Source organism: Paramormyrops kingsleyae, chromosome 4 (assembly GCF_048594095.1).
Source record: "Paramormyrops kingsleyae isolate MSU_618 chromosome 4, PKINGS_0.4, whole genome shotgun sequence".
Classification (NCBI taxonomy): domain Eukaryota; kingdom Metazoa; phylum Chordata; class Actinopteri; order Osteoglossiformes; family Mormyridae; genus Paramormyrops; species Paramormyrops kingsleyae.
Window position 1 is genome coordinate 23328295 of NC_132800.1, and position 23410 is coordinate 23351704.

The 23410-nt window shown below is 41.0% G+C and overlaps 1 protein-coding gene across 4 annotated transcripts in view; it reads right to left on the bottom strand.

Moving 5' to 3' along the window:
- sntg1 (syntrophin, gamma 1) overlaps positions 1-23410 on the bottom strand; it is a 157142-nt gene that overhangs the window by 91441 nt on the left and 42291 nt on the right. For 3 of the 4 annotated variants that reach the window (XM_023841741.2, XM_023841742.2, XM_023841740.2), the window contains one exon: positions 16407-16524. The exons of the other annotated variant lie outside the window; for it this stretch is intronic. The gene's annotated coding sequence lies outside the window, so the exon portion shown is untranslated. The remainder of the gene's footprint in view (positions 1-16406; positions 16525-23410) is intronic. 4 annotated transcript variants of the gene reach the window in all.

Consider the following 23410-nt stretch of genomic DNA (forward strand, 5'->3'; position numbering starts at 1 on the left):
ATTATACAGGACCGCTGAAATCTTGCAGATGTACAAAATAAAGTTTCTCTCCATGATTTTGGTGGCTTAAAAGGCTCGGGAAGAATGTCGTCTTTGTCTTCTGCAGGAAAAAGGATAGTTATACTAAGTCATCTTCAAGAATCTATATCCCTGCTACTGCAATTATCCTTCTTCATGTTGCAGTTATATAATAGCTGTTGTTGTGAATACGCCTGCCATAGACAAAATAAATGTTCACATGATCACAAGCCAACTGAGGACAAAGCACATTTAAAAGCACACATTTTCCACTCCTTTGACACAGAAATGCGTTTTCCTTGCCACATTCAGCACTCCTATTATGAAGTCACCACTTCAGGCAGCATTGCACATATAAATGCATTGGTACAAGACTATGAAATATTCATAAAAACCTTTTTGTTCTGCAAATGTTAAGACAGACAACCTGTGCAGCCCTTGTGGTGAACTGTAAGCACTGCAATGCGCAGTGAGTACACAAAACGTTAGCGGCACTGTCTTAATATTGCACTGGCATCCTGTTTCGCCCTCAGAACAGCTTCATTTTGTCAGACTCAGCAAGGTGTTAAAAGTGCCCCACTGGGATTCTGACCCCAGTGCTTCCGGCAGCCGTGTGCATTTGGCTGCCACTGGAGCTGGCATCTCAATAAGGTATTTCATCTCATACCACAGATGTTCATTGGAATTGTGATCTGGTGACTGTCCAGGCCAATTCATTAAGAAGCATTCATTATCACGCCAGTGGAGCCGTCTCTGGACTTTCTTAGCCTTATGGGACATTATCCTGTTGAAAAAATAAATGTAAAAATGGATACAGTTCTGCCATAAAGGGCTGCATCTGCTATGCACTGATGTTATGGTCCTTTGACATTTAAAGGTTGCTCTGCTTTCCTTAATTTGTGCACAGACCAGTGGTTTCTTCCAAACCCTAATTCCCTCATCAGTTTGCAACCATGCAATAAGATACACTGGATCTTTTAGGGAACCAGTGTTGTACCAGACTTTCAGTAGATTAACTGAAGACTATCTGCCTCATTTCACACCTGTCAGCGATGAACTGTTTTTGACCACTGACCAGCCATTGGCCTAATGTCTTTTGGGTGGTGGACATTATAGACGCAATTAGAACGCTTTGATATTGTAAAACCCAGCAGTGTTGCAGTTATATTCAAAGGCATTTCTTTTCTAGCCCATATGCCCTCATACTCAATCCATGCATCAATTGTTTCAAGCCTTAAAATCATTCTTTAATCTCCCCTTCACTTGCACTGGATTCAAAGGTTCAAAACTAGGTATTTAATAGGTGAGACAAAAATTCATATTAATGAAAGAACAGGCATATCTATGACATGCTTTGTGCACTCACTGAATATTGAAAATTGCTTTTTTAAATATGTTATATAAGACACGGAGGGAGAATTAGCCAGTCAGTATTAATTACCTTTGCGCCCTGTACTGTTACTGAGACATGCATCTCCAGCTTATTACTGTAACACTTCACTGAGACGCAAGACGCATTAACATGCTTAATGGGTATTAAAGTTTGTTTAAACCAGTATTGCCAGAAAATGCATAACCATCATTAAAACAGCATTAATATTGATCAAAAGTCTATTTCGTCTGTTTTTGTGTAGCTAAAGACAAAAAAAGTACATTTTGTAATTTTGGCAGAGATCTTACCCAGTTACTTACCGCAGGCTATATTTTTTGAAGCATGATATAATTCCCAAATTGTACATATCTTTCTCCATATCTCAAGTGTCTGTTTGGTGCAGGTGTATGGAGTAGGCAGAAGCTGGCTGCATAAAAATGACGTGTTTGAGTTTGCTGTAAAGACAAATTTTACTGTGCACAATAAAAACTCCAAAACAGCAATAAGCCAGCACATTCATGTGGAATACACCAAACCTTGGTAATGTCCGATAGTAAAACAGATAAGTGCTAACAGTTTCTTTTTTATTGTTACTGCTTGTTAAAAAGTTCCCAGGCCGGTCAGATACTGAGAATGATTTGGAACTAAAACCTCAAGACCTGCACTACAGTACTGTATAATTAGTTATTACTTTATACAGGCAACTGCATAAATGGCTGTGAAAGTTTCTTTATGCTTTCAAATGCAGACATGTACTAATAAATTCCAGCAATCCATTTTCCATATGCACATACCCCACAGAGGGTCATGGAACAGCTGGAGCTTGTCTGAGGAAATCATGGGACACAGTGGGGGCACCCTGAACGGGATTCGGGCACTCTGAACGGGGCTTGGGCACTCTGAACGGGATTCGGGCACTCTGAATGGGATTCGGGCACTCTGAACGGGATTCGGGCACTCTGAACGGGGCTCGGGCACTCTGAACGGGATTCGGGCACTCTGAACGGGGCCCGGGCACTCTGAACGGGGCTTGGGCACTCTGAACGGGATTCGGGCACTCTGAACGGGATTCGGGCACTCTGAACGGGGCTCGGGCACTCTGAACGGGATTCGGGCACTCTGAACGGGATTCGGGCACTCTGAACGGGGCTCGGGCACTCTGAACGGGATTCGGGCACTCTGAACGGGGCCCGGGCACTCTGAACGGGGCTTGGGCACTCTGAACGGGATTCGGGCACTCTGAACGGGGCTCGGGCACCCTGAACGGGACTCGGCACCCTGAGCCAAACCAGTCTCTGATTGGATGTTCAATTAACCATCACCTGCATAAATACACAATGACATTTTTAATAATATCATTATCATCATTACCACTTTTGTCATAATTAATTATCACATAATTATTATATAATTATTATATTACCCAAATACAAATCTAGTGTTTTTACTTTTCTGTATACGCCTTGCTAAACACTGAATGTTCTTTGTAATGTCTTTTAAAAGCACCACAAAGGCAAATTCCTTGCATGCTAACATACTTAGAATTCTGAGTCTCTGATTCCGATGCCAGTCTGTTGCAGGGTATATAGTCACACAAACAACATGAAGAGATACTGGCTGACCTAAGAGAAAACGGGAATGCCTGAAAGAAAGGCATCCAATCCCTTGTTGAGAACATGCTAATTCCAAGAGCGGAAACCCTATTCATGAAAGCCCACAGCACTTGGTGTGCGGGTTGGGGACCTGTGCCCACGTCCTGAAGGTCATAGGTTTGAATCCCACAGCTGGTAGAGTAATCATGTCACCACTGGACCATTAAGCAAGGCCCTTAACATCAACTGCTGCAGGGGTGCTGGTTTTGGCCGACACTGTGCTCTATCCCCAAAATTTGCTTTCACCTGGCGAGCATGATGGGATATTTGAACACTATCCAATTTCCCCATGACAGTGAATCAAGTCCTGCTATTCCACTCCACCCACTGCACCAGCCACGTCCTTAGCGAAAAATGAATAACTAACCCCGACAGCGGTTTTATCTCAAGGGCATTTCTACAAGGCAGGTCTGGTCATCTAGACATTGTTTCTTTGAGCACCTGATTCCTTCCCATCCATTTGTAAAGTGCTGAATCCTTCTAGGTTTCACTGCAGATATGGTAAGCTGTCATCTCTTTGTGATTTATTTTTGTGGGATTGTGTACATATGCGTTTTGCCTTGGGATGTGCCCTAACGTGAGAAGTGTGCCACGGCGGTGTTCCCATAATAATCCATCAAACCCAGAGCCACAGACACGCCTCCTAGGGACCGTGCGAACAATAGCTAATAATACCCATTTAGTGGGCGCTGTGCGATATGTCATAAAACATATTAGAGTCATAGGCTAGCCACAAACTGAATTCTTATCTGCATGGAAGGTTCCTGAACTTAGTATTATTAAACTGAAGAGATAGCATTTGGGTGACTGTGAGTTTAATAATTATAGCCTTAATTTCAATTAATTTATCTTTTGAAAAAAAAAACACACGAGGGTTACTGTATGTCATGGAGTAAGGCACTTGATAAGATAGTAAATGGCTGTAATTATCTATAGAAGCATAGCTGACTAGCTCTAACTAGAGCTTATAATGAAAACATATCTACATTGTTCTTGGTAGACTTGGATCTCAGAGGTAGGGAACTCGGTTCACACAATTCGATTAAGCTCCTTGCTTTTCAGGTAGCTAAGAAACTTCATATGGGATAACCTTTAATTACTATGGCGAAGCCGTTAAAAGAGGGAGTCCCACATGGTCCCATTAACCTTTCCCAACATGTTCACTCTCGATTCTGAAAAAAGGAGGACTTAACCACAGTGATAATCTAGCAATCTAGATGCTTGTCCTAGCCATTACCAACTTTGAGTCTATACCATTGAGGTGGTACGGTTTGCATTACAGGGATTGCAGTACTGATTAGCTTCTCCTGTCCATAATTCTTTGTATTATTGTGTTTTATTTTGCTCTGCCCTGGTAAACCTAACCAATTCTAACCCCATTCGGGGGGTGTAATTATTCACCTCCATTTTATTCATACCTAACAATCCAACAAAGTCAGATCCTTATTTCTTCATTTCTTTAGCTCTAGTTGTACCTCCAGAGAGGTGATCGCTGCCTTGCCAGAGTCTACTTTGTTTGTTGTTGCGGACAATGATGCTCCTCACCGCTACAAATTCAGATCATCGTACGCTCACGTGAAATATTTCAAAGCTAGTGGTTTTGTGTCTGAGAGACACATCCAAGGTAAGACGCTGTATGTTCTGCAGTCCATGCCTTTGCGAGCCTTGATTACTTTAAAGCCCCGCTATCTAAGCGATCTAACAGCTCAATAAACACTCCTCTGCTTCCTGGAAGTTTCCAAGATTCTTACTCAGCAGAAAACAATAGACTGACCCTGATGTTCCAGGTTTGTCGCCACTCCTCTGACTTCCTGTGAAGTGCTGCTCCGATTTCGAATGGATTTCGTCTTATGAATCTGAGACCCTTCCATTAAATCCAAACAGACCCGGCTTTGTTTGGGGGGGTGGCTAAGCGCTTCCAAAGACTGATTTGCAAAACGGTCAGTGGAGCCATTTTCTTCGACAGAGGAAAAACAAATTAACTAACATTTTTCCAGAAAATGCATTATCATCATTGTCAATCGAAGATGCTATAATTCTTTATTAATTCTTATACCAGCCATTATAATGCATTATCAAATGAGGTATCTGTAATGCATTATAGATGACAACTTTAAGGAAAGTGTTGCCAAATTATCTTGCTACTTATTATATACACCAATGAGCCAAAACAATTTGATGACCCGTATGTCTACGTCTGTGTGCCGTGATACATTACTTCCCTGATCATCACCAACAATCATCTGCCATTTGTGCCACAGTTGCCCTCCTGTTGGTTTGTGCCAGATGTGACAGCTTTCATTCACATCCCACTTTGGCCACATCCCCTCCTTGGTCCACTCTTAGTGACTAACCATGAGCACCCAACATGCCTTGCAATTTTGCAGATGCTCTGACCGAGTCGTCTGACCATAACAATTTGGCCCTTCTGAAAGTCACTCAGATCTTAATTCCTGCCCAATTATTCTGCATTCAACATGTCTACTGTGGGGCACCAAATGCTAGCTTGTGTTTAATATACGCCACCATTTTTACAAAATAGAAAACATTATTCGCGTAACGTGGCCGGTCATAATGTTTGGTACATATTTGTTATTTACCTTTTCACTCATTTTGCACAGCCTTGCTTGAGCTATGTACACTGTATTTTCACTTTCTTTTGATTGTGTTTATATCTGTACATTTTATGTTCCTTTAACACTGTATGCAAATGAATTTCCCCTCGGATCAACCATCTAACTTGAAAATCACTTAATATAATCCCCCCCCCCCCCTCACTGTGTGTTACACAAGGTATTTAAAGGGGCTTTAGCTTAGTGTCTCCTGAACGGCGAGCTGGCCTTCATAGATGAGTTACTCCATTACAGCACGGGGGATGATTTAGCCACCTTCAAACCTGCATGACTATAATGCACCAATTTTGTCATCAGCAACAGCAATGTACTGTATTTTCAACACGGTGAAACTGCAGTATCTGAACTTAGAAGCAGTGAGAATCTGCATTCTGAGTTTGCAATGCAAGGAAATACCTTGTGGGGAATAGGTGTACTGATTAGTTTGGATGGACAGATGGACGGACGGATGGACAGACAGTCAGACATACAGATAGATAGATAGATAGATAGATAGATAGGCATAGTGTGAAAAATATTATACTCAAATATGGAAGTAAATATAATGTATGGAGTATAAATAAAATTTGCCTACTGCTTATTCAGTAAAGCCGGTTTAATTGTGTGACCTCGTTTTAAAATGGCTGAATTGGGACTGTTCACAGTAGCATAAAATTGCTTGCATCACGCAGGTTAAGATGATGAGATTAGACGCCAGGTGATGGTTCGTGACTGTGTCAAATTAATTACACTGGGGGATCGTCCCTGGTGTTAACAAATCCCGGAAAATGACGGACCCCGGGGATCGGCGTGACTGCTGTGATAACAGGAAACAGCCAGGGAGGACGCAGACCATCTGATAGGAGCTGGGTGACTTTCACAGCCCTCGTTTTTGTTTGGTTCTTGTAAGGGACATAGACTTATGTGTCTAAAACCATTAGTATTATTACTATCATCAGTATTATCATAATCGTTATTGGCATTAATAGTTACTGTAATAGCAACAACGAGAATAATAATGATAATAACGATTGTTATTATTATTATTCTTATTGTTGCTGTTGTTGTTTTGTTTTATAGCTTTCTCCCATAGCCCCAAAAACATGCGTTTAGGCAAAGTGATGTCTATAAAATTGTCCATAGTGTATACGGCCGCCAAACCAGGATGCGTGCTAACGTCTGTCCCGTGCATATCAGAGGCTCGATAAACAATACCTTATGGCAGGTCTAGATCTGCACCAGGCTATAGCGCAAGCTGATGAAGCTATAGGTAAAGAGAAATTTGTATAAACTAAAAATTAGCTTGGGACCTTCAGTGAATATGCATTAAGATTATAAAATGTACTGGAACGATGCAAAGTTACGGAACACATGCTCCCAAAGTGCCATGATAACAAAGGCTTTGGCTCCTGATAACTGATCCTTGACAAACTGAATAATGTGGAAAAACCACAAATGGTTTGTGCGAGCTACAGGTGCAATCTGAACAGCAGCCTATTTTCTCCCTGATCCAACCCAATTGATAATTCTTTCCTTTATCCATAATCACTGGAATTAGGTTAACATTACAAAACTAAGTCAAAGTTGCAAGCAAGTCTTTTCCCATTTTTCGGACAGCTTTAACAGTAAAGTTCAACCCACGGAGATAATCGCATATAGACTGGGCATAAATCATTCAGTAATATATGGATAAAATTGAATTAAACTGAAAGTGAATCACTGGATTCGTACAGTACTAACGAAAGGACCCCACCAATGTTCTTCTCAGGTGCAGTGATTTCAGGGAAATTCCTGTGCAGGAATGACAATCTTGATAATAACCACTTTTTAGCACAGATACTATGATTTTGGATATAAGCAAAGTTTAAAGAAGCATTTCGAGGCCACAGAGTAATAGGTTTTGCAGTATTGGAAATCCTCACACACACACACACACACACACACACACACAATGTTGATAGCAATAAAGTACCTGTAAACCTGGAAGTAATATTAACACATTTGCATTTGAGGCAAACTGCTGTTGCCTAGCAACCATTACTTGTAATTTTTTTTTCTTTTTCTGCGACTATCAACCCTTCTAATTAAAATACATACATTAAGCAATAGTACTGTTTCTGTGTGTAGATACGATGTTTATAAAACAACAAGGTCAAAGGGCTGAATGAAGCTAGTCGAGTGGCAATTGCCGTTATGCCTAAAGAGTATACTCCAATTCAAGATTATATAATTCAATTATGTATCTGAAGTAAATGATGACAGGCCGAGAAAACTGACTGGAAAGAGTAGCAGGCAAGATGACCGCTGACATCTTCACATTGATGTCGGCATAATTGACTTCTTTAATTCTTTTATTGTGCACTGCTTTTGATTTACGCTATTGCAAATAAAATCGGCGAGTGGATATTAATTCACAGGAGAATAAAAAAAGGCCGTTGATGAGCATCACTGTATTCGTAAAGGCTGCGTCGGCAGCCAAAGAGTTCCTCTGAATCGCGTTAAATATATCTGCTGCCCATCACACAGGATGTTCCTCGGGCAACCACTGTAAAATAAACACGATTAATGAAATGGGTGAATCACACCGCTCCATTAATTAACCCAATTCTCTCCACTACACAGCGACTAATGGTAATTAATTAAATATGGCACTCCCAGAAACCTGCCTACTGATCTTATGTTTGAAGCTGCAGGTGCATCAGAATAAATTAGGCCATTGAAAAGAAGTCTAGAGATGCATATATGAGTATTTATGAAAGAGAAGACCTATTCTCCTGCAAACGATTTGTTATTCATGGGATTTTATGTTGTATTTTTACAGGTGTTATGGTTCTTAATTAAGTGCCGTGGTGAAGCTGGAAGTCATTACCATAAAAATGGGTAAATAAAAGTCTTATTTATTGAGGAAATGTGTTTACTCCTAGACTTCGACTTACTCTTTGTGCTATAAACCGAATGGTTATATATACAGAAGTTTAGAAGTTCAGATGATAGCAAATTCTTCCTGAAATTTAGAAGTGCGCGTCTGTGAATACCACCCTAGAAAATGAAAGATGAAAAAAATAATTTTACTGATTAAAATTAAACGTTTAGTGTAGATTCCAGCAACAGTAAGGCTGAAGCCCAAGAGGGCTATTCATTCCTCAGATGCAGTATAGAGTCTGGTAATGGCAGCCACTGATGAAACACCTGGTCGAATGTGATGTAGCCTGCCTCTCCATCCAACAGGTATGGCGACGGGAGATGATTGGTTAATCTCATTAAGCTTCAGCCAACCAAAGAACAGGAAAGCTCTATGGGGATCATTTTGCACGAAACCTGTCCTGTCCATCTGCACTGTTCGTCTTGGCAGGGGGCCAGCTGTAGCCCCCCCGTGTGATGTCGAGCTACAGCAGCAATCACTCTCAAGTCCCTTGAGGAAGATTTACAAATGTGTTTGGATTAAACTGAGAGGCCAAGCCAATAAAAACCAGGACTGAGATACACCACATACATTGTTGAGTGGAGTTTCACCTAAGACAACATCATCGGATTTTAAAAGACAATCAGCAATTAGTGAGCAAAAAAGTAAGCTTTATTACCTTGTTCCACAGGCTTATGCTCAACTGGCATATGGTGTTGCATTTGTAACAACACTAAATTTCCTGATTCCTTGAAGAAGAAAACAAAACAATTCTCAGATTTTCTTTTGATTTTTTTTCCTTGAAGTTACTCCAAAGATCCGTTTATAGCAACTGTAGCAAGTCAAGCAATCCAAAGGCCATAAAAGAACTAAAGGGACATAGACCCCCTCTGTCACAGATTTATCCAACAATCAGGAGGAATGTGTATCAAATCATTAATAATCAGTAAGAGAAACAGGAAGTTTGTGCACTCTGTTCACCAGATGATAATGTGATTGTTTGAAATCTATCAATCAATTGTCCGCTTTACTCTCTGGGTTGTGATATGTTGTGTAGACGAAACTCCTCAGTTTCATACCACCATTCAAAAAGTTTGCAAGGAAGTAATTACTAGACTTATTAGTCATCCATCCATCCATCCATCCATCCATCCATCCAACAACTACTTATTCTGGACAGGAGGAGATCCCAAAGCCCATCGCAGGGGCAGCACAGGGTACGAAGTTGGAGTTCACCCTGGGCGGGATGATAGCCCATCGTACGGCACATACTGTACATGTACACACTCACACACACTCTATGGGCCACACTATGGGCTATATAGAGATACCTGTTAGCCTAACTTCAGGTCATTGGACAACAGGAGGAAACTGGAGTCACTATTAATCATTTATTTTTCTTGGACAGTACGTGTGGGCTGGTGTTTAAGGCTACGTGACCTGGACTTATTACTCACTTTCATAATCATTTTTTCCTATGCACTTCTGATATCCCTGTTATTATTACTTTCACGTAGCCACATTCCCGTCTAAGCTACGGAATGTTCTATTATAATGATTAGTAACTACACACTCTTGGGTACAGGGTTAGCTGCAGTTCTTCTCCATTGTCCCAGAAGGCAGGCATGACAATTTCAAGATTGCAGAATAGATTATACAATAGCTGAAAATTCGAGGCTGGGTTTCAAAAAGGTCAAACGCAAAGAAGTCATCACATATTTTTTTTTTACTACAGTATCACAGGCACTATTGAACTAGAAAAGTTGGATAGTATATCACAAAGTAAAATGGAATTGTGTGTTTCCAATCTATCCCTCCATTTTCTTAAGTACTTACACTGAGGTTAATTCTGGATATGCTTGTCTGTAGTAAACGGCATATGATATGAATGCCAGAAGTGTTTTTTTATATGATAAAAATGCAAAGACGTAGGTAACTTGCCACCGCTGCAGAGTTACATAAAGTTTTGTCATTTTTTTTAAGTAAAGTGTTTCATTTTGCATATATACCAATCAGCCATAACATTAAAACCACCAGCCTAATATCATGTAGGTCCCTGCTGCCAAAAACAGCTCTGACCCATCGAGGCATAGACTCTACAAGACCTCTGAAGGTCTCCTGTGGTATCTGGACTCTACAAGACCTCTGAAGGTGTCCTGTGGTATCTGGACTCCACAAGACCTCTGAAGGTCTCCTGTGGTATCTGGACTCCACAAGACCTCTGAAGGTCTCCTGTGGTATCTGGACTCTACAAGACCTCTGAAGGTCTCCTGTGGTATCTGGACTCTACAAGACCTCTGAAGGTGTCCTGTGGTATCTGGACTCTACAAGACCTCTGAAGGTCTCCTGTGGTATCTGGACTCCACAAGACCTCTGAAGGTCTCCTGTGGTATCTGGACTCTACAAGACCTCTGAAGGTCTCCTGTGGTATCTGGACTCTACAAGACCTCTGAAGGTGCCCTGTGGTATCTGGACTCCACAAGACCTCTGAAGGTCTCCTGTGGTTTCTGGACTCTACAAGACCTCTGAAGGTCTCCTGTGGTATCTGGACTCTACAAGACCTCTGAAGGTCTCCTGTGGTATCTGGACTATACAAGACCTCTGAAGGTCTCCTGTGGTATCTGGACTCTACAAGACCTCTGAAGGTCTCCTGTGGTATCTGGACTCTACAAGACCTCTGAAGGTCTCCTGTGGTATCTGGACTCTACAAGACCTCTGAAGGTCTCCTGTGGTATCTGGACTATACAAGACCTCTGAAGGTCTCCTGTGGTATCTGGACTCTACAAGACCTCTGAAGGTGCCCTGTGGTATCTGGACTCCACAAGACCTCTGAAGGTCTCCTGTGGTATCTGGACTCTACAAGACCTCTGAAGGTCTCCTGTGGTATCTGGACTATACAAGACCTCTGAAGGTCTCCTGTGGTATCTGGACTCTACAAGACTTCTGAAGGTGTCCTGTGGTATCTGGACTCTACAAGACCTCTGAAGGTGTCCTGTGGTATCTGACGTTAGCAGCAGATCCTTTGCCTCCTGTAAGTTGCCAGGTGGAACCTCCTCGGATTAGGTTTGTTTGTCCAGCACATCCCACAGATGCTCGATTGGATTGAGACCTGGGGAATTTGGGGGCCAAGTCAACACCTTGAACTCTTTGTCATGTTCCTCAAACTGTTCCTGAACAATCTCTGCAGTGTGGCAGGGCACATTACCCTGATGAAATTGGTCACTGCCACTGGGGAATACCATTGCCATGAAGGGGTGAACTTGGTCTGCAACAATGTTTAGTTAGGTGGTACGTGTCAAAGTAACATCCCAGTAGAATTATACCCAGAGCATCACACTGCCTCCACCGGGTTGCCTTCTTCCCATAATGCATCCTGGTTCCATCTCTTCCCCAGGTAAATGATGTGCATGGACCCAGCCGCCCACATGATATATCAGAGAACGTGACTCATCAGACCATATTTACATCATGTCAAATCTATGATGTGTATAATGTCTACTTTGATAAATATGTGTCTTGGATTAGGTACTGCAAATCTAATTCTGTCTGGCACCCTAAAAATACCCCCATCTGTTTTCCATGTTAGTTATTCATTATACTGTCACCCTAAGCCAGGAACCAATACCAGGAAACTCAATGGGCATTTTAGAGTTAGCAATTAATCCAGCTGCAGGGTCACAGGAATCACACAGAAAGCCCTTGACGTATGATGCTAAAGGACTAGCCAGTGAGTCGCTATGGCGTCCTGGTGAAAAGCTTTCAATCTGCAGTGGCGTTCCTTATGACCCTCCCAGCTGCAAACTGTCCTTTAATTAAGTACGATCTAAATTTCAATTTTCCAAAATTTTTAATTACTTATTAAATTAAATTTTAGTGGGAGTTAATAAATCAGAAACATTGTATTACACGTCATATGCTGTTATACAAAATATGACACATTGCTATAAATTCATTTTATGCATGATTATGATGATGATAACTAAAAGAATTAAAAGGATATTATGGAAAATCAAGGATCTGTAACTTGTCTTTTTCCAATTGTTATTAACGATAATTCATAAATTAGCATGCTTTTTTTTATCAGAACTGTTTCAATAAGCACCAGACACTTGCAATCGGAAAATTTATATCACATAAAATCAATGCTCTCAAAATATATATGAAGTGTAATGAAGGAGATAGATGGTTAAATTTATATAATAATCAATTCCTGTATGATGGTGATTTAGTACTTCAAGCATGGTACTTAAAAATGCTTTAGTGCTAACTTAAACTGTAAGTGGTCCATTTTAAGGTTGAATAAAAGCTGTTTACTTTTAAGATTTTCAGTCAAACTTTCTGGAATAAATGTATGTTTTTAAATCCACATTCTCATGTATCCTATTCATCACCTGCCACAGCTGTTATTTAAGATATAATTTATATTTAGCAATAAACAAAATAGCCAGTCGCAGAAATCATCGTAGGAATTCCTAAGTATAAATCAAAAGTAAGCATTCTGAGAGCATTCCTGCTCCAAGTAAGGCAGATGGCACATGACCAATCACCAACCTAGTTTGGTTCCGCAGTATCCAAAATAAAAAGCATACCTACATGTTTACAGTGAAACATTGCAGTACAACGTTCAGTACAGGTCGTTGTCAACTTGTGACTGCGATCCGTTCCGACTGACCGGTCGTAAGTAAATTTTGTTGTAAGTCAGCCCTTTATTTTACATGCAAGATTATCAAATGTTTAGCATACTGTATAGTAAAATTTAAGTCATATTGTTTGACGTTATTTTTCGCTTTTTGATCTCCATTTTCTTCGTTCGTTGCTGCCGGCAGTTGGGGTGGAAACTGTCATACACTCACGCTGGGCAACAGTAGCAGTACCAGACGGGGTACAGTCATGGCCACATACTTGTGGTCTCAGAACAGTCGTAAAGTCGATCAGTCATAAGTCGCATAGGTCATATGTCGGCGACCTGTATTTTAAACAGAATCGGAACTCTGAACTGTGAAATCACAACTATCATGTGACAAATCTGAGCTAATGCTCTATTAGAGAGGGATTAACTGTACCTAACAAAAACAGAGCAGGTATGAAATGGTATAAAACCTATGAAAAACTAAAGACATACAGTAAGACCACATCTCCAATATGTAGAGATCTATTTTTGCCATACTGCAAATCCTGACCATACCTACATTGTTCTTTCATCTTTTTCATCATGCAAGGGGTAAAACTAATGTCGTTATATTCCTGATAAGCTTTTACAGACAAAATTAACTATGACCGATGCCATATTTTAATCAAATAAACCAAATTGTGATAAGGCTTCTTAACTGCTTCACAACTTAACTGCCTTAGATATACGATTAAAAAATGTACACAAAACTGGTTAGGCTGTGGCAATGGTTTATCCCACTTAATCCAACCACTGTCAAAGCGTTCAATATGTTATACTTGAATTGCAGTTACAGCATTAAAATATACGAATGCATTTTTATTGCCTGCCAGCCCAGTCACATCCAGGGGGTCCCATGGGACAGACTCAATGTTAATCATATCCATTTATTAGATAATAAGTTATAGAAATGAGAAGAGATAGATGGATGTGCAAAAATCTCTGGTGATGTTCCCAACATCATATGTGGCAATTTCTACCTCATACCAAATGTATCATTATATGCGCCCACTCATATCATTAATGTCATCTAGCCATTAGCCTGAAAGGCAGCACACATTTGGGTACATGACACATGACAACCTCACTCCTAATCACCGCACTGTCCTACAGTATATTACACCTTTGAAACGCAGCTGTCTGCCTTTGTACGAAGGGTAAAATTATACTTCATTATCGTGTCAGGTTTATGACTTCTTTTAGCTGGGAAATCGAGTATTTAAGTCAGCTAGCTCATCAGGCCTTCTGCCAGAAAGGGAAGCAGATTGTTTTTCAGAATGTGGACTAAATCCCCCGTATTTGGAAAGGTTTACCGGGCCTTAGGTGTGGTGTATTCCCACGTGTCTCCGTTTGTGGCCTGAGCGGACGGCCAATTACCACCGACTGAGGCTATTCGAAATGTCTTTAATGCTATGAACTATGAATATTTGGACAAAGTGCACGCATGTCTTGTTTTAGGGGCTATGGGATAGTCCGTGTTAAACTTTGCCAAGTGGACAGTGGGGTCCTGGCAAAATGTCTAAACGCAAATCTGTTCGGCGTTTATAAGCTTGTCGGGGGAACGAGGGATGCGCGGTCCATGTTTGTCAGTCGGTGAGAATGTGATGGAGGTCAAGCTACCCTTTGCTCTTTCCTGGCTCCAGCAGCAGCAGGACAATTGTTACATGCTGGCACATGAGCTCCACCAGCTTGGGCAGGTCAAGAGGGTGGGGGTCTGTGAAATTTCCCCTCCTCTTGTGTGCAGGCTTTTGGCAGCGGGCGGGTATGTGGCGAAGGAAATGCCGCGTGCTAACTCTACATCGCCATCTTGGCGCCCAGAAGCAGTGTGGGGCAAAAAAAAAACTGCAGAAAAGCCTCATTAAGATGGAAGGTTGAGTGGTAGCCTTCAGAATGAGGTGGGAAATTGAAAGGAGATAAGGTAAATTCTTCAGTCTTTATCGGTGTTGCAACTCTAGTACGTCCCAAAGGTATAGATATTTCATCCCTGAAGAATGCATGGTTGGGGGAAGGGAAGGTTTATTCTGTAGCAAAGGAACAGAGCTGCCAGTCAGTCTATGAATTTTGTTTCTATATTGATCCATTAAAAACAGTATTTGCCTTTAATAGTCTGAAAATTACTGTAAACCTGAGACTTTTTGTGAACTTAGGATTTTTTTTGCCTATTCTACAGCAAAACCGCAAGTACTGTTACTTTTCCCTGGAATGAAAGACAACAATCTGCCACTACCCAGAAATGCACTTTTTCATCTCTGCAAAATATGTTGTTGTCAGATTTCGATGACTGATAGAATCACGGTTGGTGGAGAAATTGGATCTGGGGCTGAATAGCCGTGTTCAGCAAGGTGCTTAGCCTGAGTTTCTTGAGTAAATATCAAGCTGCAAATGTATAAAATTCATGCGATTCACCCGGTCCAGGGAAGCAAGGTCTTGCTGGCAGAGTAGGGAGCCGATCAGAGCATTAGTTTATGACACTTTAGCGCAGGGGTGGGGAACCTGTTCCATGAAGGGCCGGTGCGGGTTTTTGGGACGGCCTCTCAATCAGCCAATCAGAATAGGTCTCCAGGACTGGAGTTGAGAACCACTGTTTTATTATTGGCTGATGGAGAGGCCATCCCAAAAACCCGCACCAGCCCTCCATGGAACAGGTGCCCCGCCCCTGCTTTAGTGCATGTGGGGGTAGCAGTTTTCAGGCAGCTGGTGCAGTAACAAGAGTCATTGAAACACGCTGTACAAAATAGCTTCGATACACTTATCAGAACATTCTGATTATACCTGTAAATATCTGAAAATATCAGAAACAAAGCTACTCTTTAACACTTTCCAGAAAAAATGAACATGCAGTCCTGAAATCGTCAATATCAATTACCGCAGAGTTTATCCTCATACGGATTTTCTCAGACATTTGATGGTCATTATAGGCCATTATGTATCATTATACTCTAGGAATAATGATGGTCAACCCCTTCTGGTAACTTCTAAGGCTATAACGACTTTAACCTCACAGTCTCTTCAAGTAATTCATAGGACTTGTCATCAAAGACTAAGAAAGTGCTCTATTCGTGATTTATGAGGAACACACACACACACACATAGTTAATTCGTAAAGTATTACATTGGTACAGTGAGAGATGTAAAAACAATGACAAAACCGCTACAGGGCCACAATGCTTTACGGACTTACCTTGCTGGAGGTTCAAACTTCACGGAGATCAGGCCTGGACGGGCATCGGACTCCAGGGATATGCCACCCTTGCCGAGGCTCAGGAGTTACTCCACTGGGCCCTCGCTGCTCCCATGGGCTGTGGAGATAAAGCAGCTGGGCTTGGTATTCCTCAGAGAGCAGCAAGCGGGCAAGCTCAGCTAGCTGTCCTCAGCATCGCCATGCATAGCCTGAGCGACATCTAAAGTGTCTACTGCAACCACAGAGGGTAGCTGTCACCGGCACTGCAGTGGGGCAAACACACACACACACACACACACACGCATATGTCGGGTAAACATATCTTTATGGGGACCGCTCATTCATTTCTATGGGAAAAATGCTAATGCTAACTCAGACATCCATAATGCCTACCCAGCCCTAACCATAACCATAAGTAACCAAACAATATATCCTCCTGAGATCACAGCCATTCATTTATGTCCATTGTAGTGGACATTTTGTTTTTGCATCTATCTTTTCACTGATGTAAGGAAACATATTTATTCCAGTTGTACACTACTGAGGACACGCTGTGAAATTAAAAATAAAAATAAATTTGAAAATATCTAAATTTTAAGATGTCTTATATCCTCCAGATATAATAACCTAGATATAAAGACAAATAACCTAAAATTGAAGGACAGTTTTTTCCTTGGGTCTCAGGAGGATATAAGAGTTTTTGCATTTTTAGTTTTCAGATTTTTATTAAATTGAGTTTTCTCTTATAAGGGAAAAAAAAAACAGGTACATATTCATCACGTTGTGGGGACATTGTGTCCCCATAAGGTATACCTGCTCGCACACACACACACACACACACACACAGGTTCCAACAGTATACCCAGGGTCAGTGGTTAAAAGTCAACAATTACACAAAATGTGGCACAACATAGTGAATTTGAATTGGGGGGCTGGAGCCTCTGGGACCTGGGTTCAGATCTCTGCTGGGGTTCCATGTGTGCGGAGTTTGGATGTTCTCACCATTTTGTCGTGAGGTTTCCTCCATGTATTCCAGTTTCCCCTCGTAGGTGTGTGTGTGACGGAATGGTGTGTGAGTGTGTGTGTGCCCGTTGGCGGGTTGGCACCCCATTCTGGGTCATTCCCTGCCTTGCCCAAGCCCTCCAAGACCCCCCACAACCCTGAACGGGACATGGGGGTCAGAAAATGGAAGGATAGATGAACTACATGGGGATGTAAAGTTCTGAATTTAAATCCCATTTTGTAAAAGAATAGGGTCAAAGGAACAAACATTTCTATATCTTACTAGCATCGCATAAGCACTACAAATGTATGGCTGGTACGATTAAAACAACTAATTGACAGGATGTGTACTAGTAAAAGCCCAAACTAGTTCAGGCCAAGAGGAAAACAACTGGATGAGTTTGGTAAGCAGGAGAAGGAGTGGAATGAACTAGCTTACCTAGGTTGAAAGCACTGTTGTAAATAATTTCATTTGGTACAGAGAGAAATTGATTATGGGTTATGTATGGCCATATTTAATGCCCAGTTAAACAGAGCTCTAAACAATACACAGTCAGACTGTGTACAGGACAGTGAACAGAAGCCGTCATGATAAGGGGCTGAGGAAACCAGCGTAATGGATACCTGGGATTAGGTAGGCAGACCAGACAGGACACCAGAAACCTGCATTACAAATAAAAAACTGGCATTTTGGCGGTGGCTGAAATTGAAAAGCGGAGCAGCAGGACAGGGACACATTCTGCACAATACGGAGGAAGAAGGACAGGTGGAACTAATCAGCATGCAAAGCTGCATCACCTGACTCGCACTCCGGAAACCCCTAACCCCCTGATATGTTATGGTTTCCCACTACAGAAGCACAACACAAATTAACGAAATCATTTAAATTCACTGTTCGTTAAGTAAATCCGGTAAATAAATCACAAGCTGGGAGATCCTAATTAATGCAATACTTCAAAGTAAACATGACATTACTGCCGTGGCTGGTGAGTTTCAGAGACCAGTGTTTGCGGAGGCTAGCGGCAGTGCTGGGAGAAGCTGCCAGAATCACTTACTTCCAAATGAGGTTTTTCAGCACGGCGGATTCTGTCTTGAGTTAGGTGTTTGAACAGCGGGGTGAAGGGAGTTATTAGCTAATTATGCGGAAAGAATCTCATGTATCTGAAAGAAATAGCTTTGGTAAGGAGTTAAAGCCAGCCATGTTATTTCTCCTTTGTTTTCAAAGCTATATGACGTCGATGTTGAGGGCATTTATTTTTAAGTATGAAACGGAACTGAAAAGGATCCAGGACTTAGCCGTTACTTCTGCATCAAAAGACAGTGTTGTTAAACTGATTAATTAAACAGAAGAGAGCCTGTGTTTTTTCCTGAAAGAAACCAGCATGAATTACTGGGCCTTTTTAAAGGAGCATGGTAACTCTCCTATTGAGAAGCTTCTGTCATTGATCCCCAGTTCCACCAAAAGCCCCGCAGCCTCCCCACAGAGTATGGATGTGTGAGGTGCAGTGGGTGTACAGAAGGCAACACAGCTCCACCCAGAACACAAGCAGGAAACTGAATCCCAAGACCAAGCGCTCAACTTCCTGTTAGCATTCACAATGTTTTTAGCGGCATCTGTGTGCCGCACGGGTCGTTTCTGTATGTTCATCTCGTCGCATTTACTGCGCTACTTACAAAAACACACAAGAGTGCAGGCAGTTCATTGCGAAAGGATTCAAAGTATGTCGACAAAGCTAACAACAAATCTAAGGATGCAGCAGAGTCCTACAATCACCATAGTGGCTGGGGTGTGCATAAAATCCGTCAAATTTTAATCGATGTACTAACATAACCAGACTGCCACTGGCAAACGCTTTAGCTATATAACTGTAGCAAAAAATCACTCCAGACCAAAATTCTCTAAAGCCCTTAACAGATCAAGTGTAAGAGTCACACCACAGAAGCACTAAGTGCTTAAGCGGCGGCAAGAAATCCCGCAAAGCAAGCTCTGTCATTTCGAGCGGCGCAGAACTTAAAGTCCACCAGCAGCTTCAGGCAAGGATACCCAGAAGCCCCTGGGGCTGGCTGGAGAAGTGGCAAGTGTCACGGAAGAGCTGGTGTTGGGCCCTGGTGAAATACGTCTGTTGATACTAAGGGATGCCATGTAGAAGGTGGAGGAGGTGCACACTGGCCATAATGTTCGTGCGTGTAATTCTTGGTACCATTTTACGATAAGTTGTAACACTTAGCAAATCATCAATAAACAATGATTGCCATAAAGAAGCTATAAAAGTTTATCTATCTAAGTTTTTATTCTTTATTAATGAGTTACTACAATTTATAAGTGGCAAAAGAGAGCCTTATTGTAACTTTATATTTTCTCTAAATCTGGGTGGAGGGAGAGGTATCCGGAAATGTATTTAATTGTAAGATGTCAGTAGAAAAAACGTCTTTAAGTAGAAACAATAATATAAAAACTTTATGGTATACTTCAACTAATATAGGTAATAAGTAAGATGTGTTCATATGAAAACATGACTGCAATGCGCAGTGTTAATCTGTCTGCAACACAGTAACCAGGAAAATTATACACTGCTCTATTCTTTGCATATTCAAATATAGTTATTTCCCATGTAATCAAATATTCAGTAGCTAGCGCAACTTTTCAAAAAGGCTGCCGGACTACTTACGATCGTCCACAAACATATGTGCAGCTTCTGGTTCTACTGCAAAGTGAAATACTCAACCAGAGTATTTCGTATTTTAGACTCAAGTTTGTCATTTTGGCAAAAGGTGGTTTGAGGTCGAAATATTTATGAAAACAGCATCTTTCAGCCTTTCGTTTTTGTCTTTGTTGCCGGTGTCTGCAGACACATACTGTAACCTGTTTTGTATTTAAATATTTAAATTTATGCAAGGTACAGAATAAAAGCAAATAAGCAGCCTATGTCTCGTATAGCTGGTATATCCACTTAGAAATTAAATATGTTTTTTTCAGGCTTCTTCCTCAGTTGTCTTAGGATAACACTGTTTATATTTTCTCCCAGTCTTTAATGGCAAAGGAGAATTTTTGCTGCCATTCATCCATCCATCCATCCATCCATACATCTAACTATGGTGAAGCAGATGGTAAAGAACACCCTGGACAGTATTTAAAATTCTGTAGCTCTTTCTACTTTAATTGCAACTAATTTGCATTGATAATGTAATCAAATACCCTTTTCCCCACTACAGTTCCATATATGGGATTTTCAAAACAGTATTAATTATGTGTTCTTTTAAACTAGAAGGTAAAAGCAACAAAGGCTAATATCACTAATTTATGTTTTGTATTTTTCATTATTTTATTTTTTTTTTGGGGGGGGGGGGGGTAAAATCTTTAGAATCTATAAAAATGAACCTTGCCTAGACATCTAACCCAATCTAATACATGACCTTAAAAGATTAACATCTCACTGCAGAAGGTCTTTCAAAGTGATACAATTCCACTTTGCTGTAAAATTTATAACAGGTAACATATAGAACAATAGCTATTCATTTTCAGGTATGGGGGCAGCTGTTTCATTGATGTTCATTCAGTCCAAAAATGTAATTTTGCAGCTCAGTAATCTTCAGTTCCTTAAGCCCAGCTGAGTTTCCACAGTACACTGAAGCAGACACATTGTGAAATGTCGCATGCCACTCACTCCGTTTTATGTGGATCTCAGAAATATCAAAGTTACCAAAATTTCCCTGTATTCTTTACTCATAACCGAAGGAAATTTGAATTTTAAATCAATGGCAACCAAGTCTCTTTTGTAATTCATTTACATTTGAATTCAAGACTTTTCTCGTACCCCAGTTGCAGACATCGCCTGGCCAGCATTTATACTCGGCTACATATAAAAGTCTCGTGTACGCTTGGAGGCAAAGGATGGCTGACGTGCGTTTATTTTCTGTCCAGTGGTGCCGCTTACCCCGCCCTCTTTTCACACTGCCAATCAGCTGACACCTCGATAGCGAGCTAAACACCAGCGGGCCAATCGGTGTACCTTCACTGCTGGCAGCCAAGTAACTCAAAGCACCCTGACAGGCATGATGTAGCCTCGCGCTGCCAAGGAATGAATTTTCACCCTTCGGCGGAATGAAGCCAATTTAGCCTGCCACCGGGGAGTCCTGGTCACAATCAGGGATTGACACGGTCCAGATTCAAGCCATGATCGGAGCTGAAAAGCTGCAGTCTACACACCGGGAGAAGTGACTGAGTCATGTAAAAACTTGGCGATTTTATTTTTGTGCCGTATGAAATCAGCAGGATAAAGCACATTGCATTCTAAAAGTTTCATTTAAAATATTGCATTTGTATTCCGAGATTAATATACAAATGATTATTAATTATTCCACAAATCATGTATCATCTTAATATTTCAATCCTCATCAACCAAACAATATATTTATCTATTCGTTTGTCTGCTTGCTTATCTGGTTAGTGAATAAATAATGCATGTTCACCCCGTGTCATTGTGGGGTTCTGTGCAGTTACCAAATTGTGTGTGTGTGTGTGTGTGTGTGTGTCTGCAGATTAGGTTTATTTTACATTGTGGGGACCAAATGTCCCTGACTATGTAATTAAAATCTCTTTTTTTTGACGTTGTGGGGACCATTTTCCAGGTCAAGATCTGTGAATGCAATCAAAAACCTAAAAATGCCAAAAGTCTCATATTTTGTTACTCATGGGTTATAGGTTCAGGCTGGGTTAAGGTTAAGGTTGTCATGTTACGATTGGAGTTGTCCCCTTATAAATGAATGGAGAGTCCCCACAAAGATATAATTACAAACATATGTGTGTGTGTGTGTGTGTGGGTGGGTGTTTGTGTGTGTCTGCGTGTGCGTGTGTGTGCGAGTGTGTGTGTGTGTGTTTTTGTGTGTGGTGTGTGTGTATGTGTGTGTGCGAGCGGGTTTACCTATCCTTATGGGGACATAATGTCCCCATAACGTGATAAATATCCGTTTTTTTTCCCTTATGGGGACCAGTTTCTCTCTATTTTATAAAAATCGGTGACTGTTATGAAAAAACTAAAAATGCAAAAACTCTTGTATTTTGTTAGGTTACTTATGGTTATGGTTAGGGCAGGGTGGGGGTTAAGGTTGTCATAGTTAGCGTTAGCATTTTCCCCATTGAAATGAATGAGCGGTCCCCATAAGGATATGTATACCCTACATGTGTGTGTGTGTGTGTGTGTGCCCTGCAATGGGTTGGTGCCCCATCCTGGCTCAGGCTCCGGACCGCCTGCAACCATGAAATGGACGAGCTATTTCAGAAAATGAATGGAAAGATGGATGGAGACTAAATGAACAGATTAACCCACAAAGGGTATGAGCCATTATGTCAAAATTGATTCATGAAATGATGTTTGCCAAAGTGTATTCATTATATATTTCCAAGATAATTTAGATGTTTACTTGTAACTTCAGCTTCATCGCCATGCCTTGAGCAAGAAATTGGTTTACTTTTAATTTTAACACACAGTCAAGGCAAGAAAGTTAATTAAACAAAAGCTCAGTTGAAACACCATAGCATGCAGCCAGCCATCTCTAATATTGCATAACTTACAAAGAAGAACCCTGAAAAGTAATGTCTTCACCAAGACCACCAATGCTTTTAATCAAGCCCCCAGTCACATGGTAATTGTAGCTGCAGGAGTTAATCTATTTCACTTCTAAAACTGGCATTTTTGCAAATGAATAATCTACTCTGCTCACAGAATATGATAATGTGGAATATTTTACCATATTAATATATCAGTGCTTCATGATATGATGTCACATGTTGTGACGTCATTAACTATGTGACCCATACTGATCGATGAGAGGTATATATTTGTAACGTGAAATAATAATTTCCAACATATTCTTACACTGCTATGCAACAGCATTATACTTTAAATTCGTAGTGAAAGAAAAAAAAACAGGCATTTATGTTACATCAAATTACTTTTATGTGGGTTTCTTCTACGACATACGCAGATTATTATATTATAGAT